General features: G+C 45.5%; 1 pseudogene; it reads right to left on the bottom strand.

Annotated features, from left to right (window-relative positions):
* The window catches only part of LOC103270992, a 4,652-nt pseudogene extending 2,849 nt beyond the window's left edge, over nt 1–1,803 (bottom strand).
* Between the last annotated feature and the right edge of the window lie 10,335 nt (nt 1,804–12,138).

Raw genomic sequence — 12,138 nt, 5'->3', positions numbered from 1 at the left:
TCCCACCGCAGCCTCGACCTGCTGGGCTCCGGCGATCCTTCCGCCTCAGCCTTCCGAGTAGCTGGAATTACAGGTGCGCGTTACCATGCCCGGCTGATTTTTTTTTTTTTTTTTTTGTAGTGATGAGGTCTCGCCAAGTTGCCTGGGCGGGTCTCGAACCCGCGGACCCAGGCAATCCACTCACCTCGGCCTCCTGAGGCACGGGATTACAGGCTAAGCCCAGCTGAACTTTTCTTAAATAAATCCTTTCTTCGCTCACCTCTGTGTGTCGCAATTCTTTGCAATTTACTCGGATCCCTGGGTTTCCAGCCCCTGCAGTGCCGCGCGTTTCCCTGCGCCTCTCCACCCTCACCCTGCCATACCCTAGCACATGCCGCCTGTCAATGGGGACAAGGTGTGCGGATGGCGGGCTTCACTGGAGAGCCAGAGGGCACGATGCAGTTGGGTGGGCTCATACTCCCACAGAGTTCATCTTTCACTTGTCTGTGTATGCCACTCTGGGTGGAAGTTCTGTTTTATCTTTTCTCTTTCCTGCTTGTCATGAAGGACCCCGGGTTCTTGAGACCCATGTCCCCTCTCTCAGGGGTCTGCTTCATGTGAGAAACGGGCCTGAGGCGTAGCTCACTTTCTTCAGAGGGCAGTGAAAGGGTTTAGTCTTTGCCTCAGCACAACCATTAGAAGGCATCCAGACATTCTACTGCAGGACAAACAACAGCCTATCCCATCCCTCCTTGGCAAATGTCCATCAGATGCAAGACCAGGACAGCCCAGCCTTTCCATTCATGGTTTAGCATAATCATCTCTAGTAAACTTACAGGTTCCTTGTCAAGGCTGAAGATCAAAGATCACCCCTTGGCTGGCCAAAGTCATAAAAGTAATAATACAGCCACCTTTGGTCATGGAGTTTGTGAATTGCAAATGTCTAGCAAGTCTCTTGCAGGAACCCCCTCCCCCCCAGGGCTAACCTAATCAGCCCTCTGTAAACTGCGTGACAAAGATAAGCCCCACCATGGCGGCAATCCTGTGACTAACCCGCCCATCTGCCTGCTGTCCATCACCTGCCGTCAGTACCCGCGCTTGCCTGCGCCTTCGTGATGACTGGAAGCAGACCACCACCCAATCACCTAATGATCTTCCCCCATCCAGGGGAAGGGTTCAAAGGACTCAACCACAAGCAACCGGCGCCATTGCCTTGCTGGACTCTGGTGTGGCCATGTGCTCTTTGAGCCATGGCTGAATCTTCTTTCTCCCTTCTCTCTCTAACTTACTTTTATTTTATTTTATTTTATTTTATTTTTGAGTTGGAGTCTCACTCTGTTGCCCAGACTGGAGTGCAGTGGCCGCTCCCGGCCACCGCAGCCTCGACCTGCTGGGCCCCGGCCATCCTTCCGCTTCAGCCTTCCGAGTAGCCGGAACGACAGGCATGCGCTACCACGCCGGCCGATTTTTTGATTTACTGTAGAGATGAGGTCTCGCTGCCCAGGCGGGTCTCGAACCCGCGGTCTCAGGGAATCCACTCACCTCAGCCTTCCAGAGGCGCAGGATTACAGGCTGAGACACCGAGCCCGGCCTCTAACTTACTTTTAAATAAACTTTTCTTTCTTAACCTTTTTGTGTGTCGCAAATCTTTGCAATTACTCCGATCTCTGGGTTACCGGACCCTAACAGACAGGTTTCCGCTTCAAAGCTCTGGTCTAGGCCTACTGCTGCCTGCTCCTGCACTCTGTGTGTGTGGGGGGGACTAGAGGCAACCAGTCCACGTGCTCCATCAGCATCAGGGCCACAGTGTCCCTGGTTCCTCATCCCTGAAGCCCGGGGCTCGACATTCTCTGAAATGTGCTTCTCCAGTTATTTTTTCTGTCATGTGGCTTGTGCTGAGGTTTCCCTTTGTCTTCTGGGAATTCCTCACAGATTCTTTTCCCTCCATGCCTGGTCCCTGTTTTCCAGCCTTGTTAGGGATTTCTTGTTTCTATCTTTCTTCCCCGCCCCCCCCCCCATCCTTTCCTCCTCGGACACTCCTCTGCTTCCTTCTTTTTCTTGTGTGTTCTGTAATTTTTGCGGGATGGGATTGGGGAGGAATCTTAAGCTCAATCTTTCTCATGAACTGACCCTTTATTGGCGTACTCATGAGAGAGGCAGTGAGGTATGGAGGCGGAGAGGGTGTCCTCTGATGCCAGACAGCCCGAGTTAGAATGTCAGCTCTTTCATCTATGTTCTGTGTGTCCTTGGGCAAGTTGGTTTACTTTTCTGTGCTTCAGTTTCCTTATCTGTAAAATGGAATAAAAATAGTCCCCACTCCTGCTGGGTGCGGTGAGCTCACACCCATAATCCCAGCACTTAGGGAGGAGGAGGCGAGAAGATTGTCTGAGTCCAGGAGTTCGAGACCAGCCTGGGCAACTTGGTAGGACTGCGTCTCTACAGTAAATTTAAAAATTAGCTGTGTGTGGTGGCGTCTGTGGTTCTGGCTACTGGGAAGGTTGAGGAGGAAGGATCACCTGAGCCCAGCAGGTCGAGGTTGCAGTGGCCATGAAGTGCACTCCAGCTTGGGCAACAGAGTTATACTCTTACCTCCACACCCCCCAAAATACCTACTTCCATGAGATTATTCTAAGTATTAAAAGTTAATAGGTATAAGTCACTTAGAACATTGTCTGACATATATTATAATTGTTTTATATAGCATTCTTAAAATTCAATGAATTCTCTCTCCGTTTTTTTTTTTGAGTTGGAGTCTCGCTCCGTCATGCAGGTTGGAGTGCAGTGGCATGCTCCCAGCCACCGCAGCCTCGACCTGCTGGGCTCCGGTGATCCTTCCATTTCAGCCTTCTAAATAGCCAGAACTACAGGCATGCACTACCACGCCCGGCTAATTTTTTATTTATTCATTTATTGTAGAGACGAGGTCTCTCCAAGTTGCCCTGGCTGGTCTCCAACCCGCAGGCTCAGGCCAATCCACTCACCTTGGTCTCCCAAAGTGCTGGGATGACAGGCAGAGCCACCGAGCCTGGCTGAATTCTCTCTTTAAGATTATGATTTGGCTTTACAGCTTGCACTACCAGTGGATTTAATTTACTTATTCTTGCTAGTTTTAAAATGGTAAGATCTTTACATTTAGAAAGGAGACCTTATTGTTATCATTATTAGAGTCAAGGTTTCTCTCTGTCATCCAGGATGGAATGCAGTGGCATGATCATAGCTCACTGTAACCTCAAACCCCTAATCTCAAGCAATTCTCCCACCTTAGCCTCCCAAGTAGCTGGGGCTACAGGCACTCACCACCACATCCAGGTAATTTTAAAAATATTTTGTAGAGATAGAGTCTTGCTATGTTGCTCAGGCTGGGCTCGAACTCCTGGGCTCAAGAAATTTTCCTGCTACGGCCTCCAAAAACACTGGTATTTTAGATCTGAGCCATTGTGCCCACAGCGAGTATTTCTTATAAGGGGTTAGAGACTGCAATTAGGCCACTTTACAGTCTGGGAAGTATAACTTCTCCAGGGACAGGCACTTAGAAGGATGAAGGGTTGGACAAGAATTCTTTTTTTGAGTTGGAGTCTCACTCTGTTGCCCAGTCTGGAGTGCAGTGGCACACTCACGGCCACCCCAGCGTCAACCTGCTGGGCTCTGACGATCCTTCCGCCTCAGCCTTCCAAGTAGCCGGAACTACAGGCACATGCTACCATGCCTGGCTAATTTTTGATGTATGGTGGAGGTGCGGTCTCGCCAAGTTGCCGGGACTGATCTCGAACCTGCAGGCTCAGGCAATCCACTCGCCTTGGCCTCCCATAGTGCTGGAATTCAATTTGAATTGTTGGCCAAGTATATATATTCAACAGGTTACAGGAGGAGCTATAAATATTCATGCAGGTCGTCCTGACACATACATATTGAACATGCATGCGTGTTACATATGACCCATGTTCACCTAGGGGTTAAGACTTAACACTTAAATGTATTACAACAAGCCCTATACGTCAAAGGGTCTTTTGAGGACACATGGACGCTCAAGTACACAGCCTGTGCATAGAACAAAACCAGTTCAATCATGGTGGGTGGTCTTCTTATCAGAAGAAAGTTACTGCAATCCATCTCTTGTCCAAGAAAAGCTGTAGTTATGGCTTGTGGAATGGGAGTCAGTCAGTGCCTGGGAGATAAATGAACTGCAGAATGTTAATATTGCTCATCTCCAGGCCAGTTTAACTGCTAGAGAAAAAGAGAAACCTTGTGGCAGCAAGAGAACATAGTTTCGTTTTTAAGTGCTAGAGGTGCTGATTAACCCTTGTCTGGCATGGCCTTAGCACTTGTTTATAGCTTGATCTCTTATTGTCACAGGGTCCATTCTGTTACTCGGAATGATTTCTGTTTTAACATTAGTGCTGGCCAACTGCTGCGTCTAAACTGCAAAAGGCAGGGGGTGTAATGGGGGCGTGTCTGACTCTGTCCCTTCATTTTTAAGTTTTTTTTTCTGGGATCTCCTTGGCCAAGCAGGTGAGGGGGTGGGGGGATGGGGGGTAGAGGGGCGGGGTTGTGGAGATCCATTCGGTCGTTGAGGGGCTGAGGATTTCATTTTTAGATTACATTCTAAAGGTGAAAAAATATTATTTGTATAAGGACAGTTGCATAATGAGCTATTGACAATTAGCGACAACTCAAATATATAATAATTATAGAACAAATAAGTAAACCATGGAATATTTTATTGTAAATTAAAAGGCAAACATGTGGAAAATTAGATTCAGGAAAATGTTTCTATGAAAAAATGATTAAAAAAATAGAATTCTGATAATTTTATATATAACCTTTTAGTGTTTAAAGATTAGAAACAGAGAAGTTATACCTTACCAATTTTTAACTTGGTGGATTATTTTAAAGGCAAAGGCAAAGAGAGGAGAAATTATAATTTATTTAACAACTAGGTGAGTTTTAAGATGTCTCTAAGCCATCCCAGTCACGGAGACAGACAATGCTTGTTTTCAAGAAGGTTGTCTGGAAGCAAAGCACCTCAACTATCATAATTGCCACGGGGACCCACCCTTGCCTAAGAAAACAAATTCCAAGACTCTCTGTTTTGCTTAAATAAAATAGCTCTTTGTGTCTCAACCTTTTGAAAGCAGCCCAAACCACCTGTATTGCAACACCAAGGCTGGCGTCAGAGTTTCTAGCAAGCTTTTTTCCAATGAAGAACAAAGCTTTATTGAAGTTTAGCTTACAGGACTCCAAAGAAGCCTGAAGAAGATGGCTTGTATTAGACAATAGACACCATGAGGTTCAGTTAAAATAGAAATCACGATCTCATTGGTGAAAAGTATTTTGGGTATTTATGTCTGTATGCGTGTATGTATGTATTTAGAGTTGGAGTCTCATGCTGTCATCCAGGCTGGAGTGCAGTGAAACTCATGGCCACTGCAGCCTCAACCTACTGGGCTCAGGTGATCCTGCCACCTCAGCCTACTTCAAGTAGCTGGAAATACAGGTGGGTGATACCATGCCTGGCTTCTTTCTTTGATTTATTATGGAGATGAGGTTTCACCAAATTGCCCAGGCTGATCTCGAACCCCTGAGCTCAGGCAATCCTCTCCCTTCGGCCTCCCAAAGTGCTGGGATTAAGGTATGAGCCCCCATGCTCGGCCTTGGGTTTTCTTTTAGAGTATGTACTGGGATAGGATGGGTGAAATATTTTAGAGAGGGTTTATTTTCTTCTTTCACGAGTGAGCATCAGAAAACCAGCAAGGTTGTTTTTTGAAATGTGGACAGAATAAAAAAAAAAAACAGGGATTTAGTTGACATGATTAATACAACACGTTGTTTTGCCAGTTGCATTTTGAAGATTTTACATTAACATCTAAAAATCACCTGCTTGGGAAACTTGATGAGGCCTTGTCTCTACAATAAATCAAAAAATTAGCCAGGCATGGTTGGCACATGCCTATGGTTCCAGCCACTGAGAAGACTGGAATGGAAGGATTGTCTGAGCCCAGCAGGTCAAGCTGTGGTAGCTGTGAGAGAGACTCCAACTAAAAAAAAAAAAAAAAAATCACCTGCATTAAAATATTTCTAAAAGTGTGATTATTCTAATGCTAGTGTTAGGGAGAAATCTCATTTATATAGGGTTATTTTTAAAAAATTAATTTGTAAATTAATTTACCCACATGAAAATAGTGTTAAGCTTATTACCATTTTCCTTAATCTTAGTGTTTTTTACTTGTGAATAAGATGTTTAAATTTAGTGTTTTCTATTTTGGCATATCACACTTCATATAGTGATATGGATAAGCCTCGATTTGTGTACATTTTAAAATCACATTTGGAAAGATACACTATATTTCTTTTCTCTTCTTTCTTTTTTTTTGAGTTGGAGTCTTACTCTGTTGCCCAGGCTGAAATGCAGTGGCACGCTGCTCACGGCCACCACAGCCTCGACTTGCTGGGCTCCGGTGATCATTCCACTTCAGCCTTCCAAGTAGCTGGAACTACAGGCATGTGCCACCATGCCTGGTTATTTTTTTATTTATTTATTTTTTGTAGAAATGAAGTCTCGCCAATTTGGCCAAGCTGGTCTTGAACCTGTGGACTCAGGTAATCCTCTCACCTCGGCCTCCCAAAGTGCTGGAATTATAGGCATAGAGCCACTGTGCCTGTCTTTTTTTTTTTTTTTTTTTTTTTTTTTGAGTTGATGTCTCACTCTGTCACCCAGGCTGGAATCCAGTGGCACAATCATGGCTCAACCTCTTGGGCTCAGGTGATCCTCCCTCCTGCCTCAGCATCCCGAGTAGCTGGGACTACAGGTGCATGTCACTACGCCTGGCTAACTTTTAATTTTTAATTTTTTTGTAGTGATGAAGTCTTGCTATGTTGCCCAGGCTGGTCTCGAACTCCTAGGCCTTCCAAAGTACTGGGATTATAGGTGTGAGCCACTGCGCCCAGCCAATGTACTACATTTATTTATTTGGTTTTTTTTTTTTTGAGTTGGAGTCTCACTCTGTCGCCCAGACCGGAGTGCAGCGGCCGCTCCCGGCCACCGCAGCCTCGACCTGCTGGGCTCCGGCGATCCTTCCGCCTCCGCCTTCCGAGTAGCCGGAATTACAGACGCGCGCTACCACGCCCGGCTGATTTTTCGATTTATGGTAGAGATGAGGTCTCGCTGCCCAGGCGAGTCTCGAACCCGCGGGCTCAGGCAATCCACTCACCTCAGCCTCCCAAAGGTGCGGGATGACAGGCTGAGCCACCGAGCCAGGCTTGTACTACATTTTTTAACAACACCTCTCTGATTTTTGTTTTCGGTTAACAAATTAGAAGAAAAAAAATGAAATGTGACAGCTGAGAAATAAGAAAGAGTTTATTTGCTGAAAACTAGTTTACAGACTGAGTTAAAATAATGAGATGAGGAGACTTCTGGCAGACACATAAGACTTGTTTACATTTTGATTGCAGTTTAATAATTCACTGATTGCATTATAATCACAGCAATATTGCATTTTAATCACATGCATACATTTGGTTAACTAAATTAATGCTTTTAAATTACAATTTCATTTTTACTAATACATAACCAGTTCTTTTTCTGTCCCCACTCCAATAAGGATCATAATCAGTAAGCATGGTTTGGGATCAATTCTTCTTGGAAAACTCCCTCGCCACCCTCTGATCTCAGCCTACTAAAGACATCATCTTTCATGCGAATGTGAAATAATGAATTATGCCTTGTAGAATAACGTATAATAAATTGAAGCAAGCCTCATCTAGCATAAACCTGCCATATTCTTTGTGTGACTAAAAATCACAATGACTGGAGCAGAGAACTGCCCTGCCCCACTCAGATTCCCATGTCTCTCCTTCACGGTGCCGAGGCCACCTGGCTTCAAGAGGGCCATCAGCTGGGATGAGTCCTGGCAGAATGCGACACAGAGGACCGGTCACAAGACCTTTCAGGATCTGCAAACACTGCTGCAAGTTTTCAGTGTGTATCTCCTTCCATTAATCAAGGATTTACTCATTTTTAGTACAAACAAGTATAAGAAAGCAAAAAGTGACTCGTAATATCACTGTCCAGGTAATCTCTGTGCCATTTAAAAAATAAAATCCATAAAAATAAAAATTCATACATGAATTGTAGAAAATTCAGAAAACTCAAAGAGCTTGTAGTGAACTTCGCATTCATTTCTACCTCATTCTCTTTCTACAAAATCATAGTGTCTCGAGGTTCTTTGGGGGGTGTTTTTGTGACTTTCTTGCAGAGAGGGAGGATAATGTCCCCGGATGCTTGGGGTGGAAAGGCTTTCTGACCTCCCTGAGCTCTGGGTAGGAAATGCCGAGGGACCCGGAAGAAGAACCAAGACTGAGGAAGAGTCTGACTTGGGGTATTGGGTGATGCAGACATGCAGGAGGGTGGCTAATCTGCTGAGGGTCATCAGTTCTGATCTGGCCAGAACCCTACAGTAGGGACCAAGGTAAGAGTCATACACCTGCAGACACTGTGGGTAAAGGACCCCAGGGGAGCCCATGAGGACAGGATGCAATACATTGGTGTGGTGGCATGCTGGAACCAAAGGTTCTTGTGACTCCAGGGGCCAACTAGGGCAAGAAAGAAGACAGAGGGAAAGGAACTCTGTGAAGGGACTATAACAGGAGTTAACTTGAGAGTGTTGGGGTTAAATCAGAAGCAATCACATCAGCAGGCAAGATTAAATGATTTTCACCATCAATAGAAATGAGTGTTTTAGAGTTAACTTCAATAATAGAAAAGCACTGCTTTATTTCTTTATGTTTGAACTGTGACTTCCATTAAGAAAGTCCTTCTATTTGAATTTTATCACTCAGTTCTCACAGCTTTAGGCATTATTATCTCATTTTTACAGATACGAAAAGCAAGACTTAGAGATGAATTTACCCAAAGTTCCACAGCTAGTAAACAGGGCATTCAGGTTTTGTCCTCAGATCCCTGGAGTGCAAAGTTATTTGCCCACTGGGTTAGTCAGGGAACGATTAGAAAATAGAAACCATATAGACCTCCTTTAATCGAGAGAATTTATGTAACAACTGCTAACTGGTATTGAACATCTGAAAACTCAGTAAGGTGGACCCGTGTTTTTCATAGGGGCAGCAACTTCAGAAAGCAGCGACTACCTTTGGGGCTGGGGGAATCAAGGGACATGGTTGGAATTATTAGAATTCAGACACTTAGAGAAGGACCTCGGCAGAGCTGAGTCAGGCCTGTATGTGAAGGCACGTGACGAGGTTAGGTCTGTGAATCCGCGGATGGTATTGGATCAAACACGCGCAACCAGAGTGAGGGTGATGCTGCCAGGAAGAGGAAGTGGAGGCAGGAATAAGCAGGAAACAGGAAATCATGTGTCCCTTCTTCTTCCTCTATCCTTCTGATCACTCTCTTGTGCCCTGATTGGCCAAGGTTGCCATGGAAAAGGCAGCCAAAATATAAATGTGGTCTGCAGAATTCCTACAGAGTTTAGAAGGAAGGGTTTGACGCTGAGAGAAGCACACTAGTAATTGGTACAGTCAATTCATCCAACTTTCCACATATTTCTGGACTTTCATGTATTTTCGGAAAAAACTCACTGTCTCTTTCTAATGAGTTGCCATTATCCTTTGTACAAAGTCTTTCTCAATTTCTCTCCCAAACGAGGGCACGCAGAGTCCATGCAGTTATACAAGCTATTTCTGGATACTTAATCCTCTTCAAATTTAGTTACAGACCTATGTGAATATTCTGTTACCTAGACAGAAAATGGGAACGCTAGCCATCACCGTAGATCTTGTCTAAGAAATCAGGGGGAGGAGAAGTGAAAATCCGTTAATACGTACACACGAGCGCTCAAGCAAGTATCCTTACCCCCTATAGTCCTATGACTTTCTGCTACCACTGCTCGGTGGCTGTTTCTTTTGCTACCTCACAGGAACTGAACTGGTAGGGGGTATTTTACCCGACAGGATGACCCAAACCTTCCCTGCCCAAGTTTCTGAATTTTTAGTGGTTCCATATTTTTAGAGCAGTTTTTGTTGCTAGAATTTTCCTGGAAATTTTGCTACTGGACATGGACCTACTAAGAGGTACTCAGAGAACTCCCTGTTTTCCAGACATTAAGTTGCTCTGTCTCCCTTGGGGGGGAGAAACCCAATTTCTTCTTGGTACTCAGGATGAAATAACTAGGAAAGTACCCTCCTTATTTGCCTGTTGGTTCAGTGACATGGGGGTTCCAAAATTCCAGATGGTGGTCTCTGCTTCCAGTTCAGTGGAACTGTTATCAGGTCCCTTGTGAAAGAATTCCTGCGGTGTGAACCAAGACCTCCAAACTAGCAGAACTCAAAGTTTCAGGAATGGGAAGTGAAATCTTGTGAGTGAGTCATCTGGTATAAAATTGAGCCAAAGCCATTCCTACTTTCACCCCTTGACTCCTGAACCGATATATATCTATTTTATGGGAGAAACAGCATCATTGATTGATCATGAATTCAAAGCATTTACTCTATCGCATGAGCTAGACCTCCATCCCTTTCAGGCTTGTTTTTCCCAATTGGCACTGTAAGTTCTTTTTCAGTAAGCTCTTCTCTTGTTATATTAGTCCAACTAATTCTAGGTGAAGATACATATGGTGGAATCAGTCCATTTGGCATAAGACCATTTTCCACCGGAAGGATTTCCTTTTTCCATTCTCCTGCAGGACCACTCTGGAATGGGTCCATCATTGTACAGCATTACTTCCATTTGGTCCTGGCATATTTGCTAGAAGCAGCTGAAAACCAGGCCCGTTTTTCTTTCCTCTTGTATCAACATGTCAAGGAACTCTCTGTGAGGCCATAGGCATAGTCTGAGGGGAAAGAGTCAATGCAGGTGCACAGTTGCCTAATGAAGGTGATTGTCTAGGTGAAAGTTGTCTACTCCATCTGATGCTATAACTAGTGCCGTTATTACCTATTCAACCTTTTTTTTTTTTTTTTTTTAAGCTGGAGTCTCACTCCGTCGCCCAGACTGGAGGGCAGTGGCCGCTCCCGGCCACGGCAGCCTCGACCTGCTGGGCTCCGGCGATCCTTCCGCCTCAGCCTTCCGAGTAGCCAGAACTACAGGCATGCGCTACCAGGCCCGGCTAATTTTTGATTTATTGCAGAGATGAGGTCTCGCCAAGTTTCCCGGGCGGATCTCGAACCCGCAGGCTCAGGCAATCCACTCATCTCAGCCTCCCAAAGCGCTGGGATTACAGGTTGAGCCACCGAGCCCGGCCTGGTGGTCCTTATTAATTAGAATAGGGGAAAGAGCATTTGGCAAATCAATCGCTGCGTAAAAGGGGCTGCATTAATTTGCTCCAGTAAATAAAGCACATCGAGAATGGGGCTTGCAGTTAGAATCATCATCTGGTCGTGGTTCTGATCACCCGCAATGATTCTCCAAGTATTCATCCCCTACACGGATTAAACAGAGGTGAAGCAAATAGGGCTGTTATAGGAGTCACCAACCCTCCAGCATCTCTTGTCCAGAGATGGTGGCGCAAATCTCTGCCATTCCCTCGGTAATGTGTGTTATCGTTGTCTTTCTATCTAGATAGTGAAAGGTTCAGGGGCTTGCACTTGGCCTTTTCTATTTATTTATATTTGGCCTTTCCTATTTATTTATTTATTTTTGAGTCGGAGTCTCACTCTGTCGCCCAGACTGGAGGGCAGAGGCCGCTCCTGGCCACCGCAGCCTTGACCTGCCGGGCTCCGGCGATCCTTCCGCCTCAGCCTTCCAAGTAGGCAGAACGACAGGTGCACGCCACCACGCCCGGCTCATTTTTGATGTATTGTAGAGATGAGGTCTCACCAGGTTGCCCGGGCGGGTCTCGAACCCGCGGGCTCAGGCAATCCACTCGCCTCGGCCTCCCAAAGGGCTGGGATGACAGGCTGAGCCACCGAGCCCGGCCCGGCCTTGCTCATTTATAATGGAGCTGACTCCAAGGGTCAGATGTCAGTGTGGGCATTCTGCCAGTTGCCGAGTATGTCTACTCCAATGACATATTCAGCAAAAAGTAGGAAAATAAATATAAGTGTGGTTTGTGGACCCACTGGTTCACACTGGGTCCAAACTTCATTTATCATCTCTTCACTGTGAATCCCACCGTGACTGCTATGTTATTTTATTTTATTTTATTT

Source organism: Carlito syrichta, unplaced genomic scaffold (assembly GCF_000164805.1).
Source record: "Carlito syrichta isolate Samal-C Ts95f unplaced genomic scaffold, Tarsius_syrichta-2.0.1 Scaffold311026, whole genome shotgun sequence".
Classification (NCBI taxonomy): Eukaryota; Metazoa; Chordata; class Mammalia; order Primates; family Tarsiidae; genus Carlito; species Carlito syrichta.
This window is presented reverse-complemented; position numbering and strand designations above follow the sequence as displayed.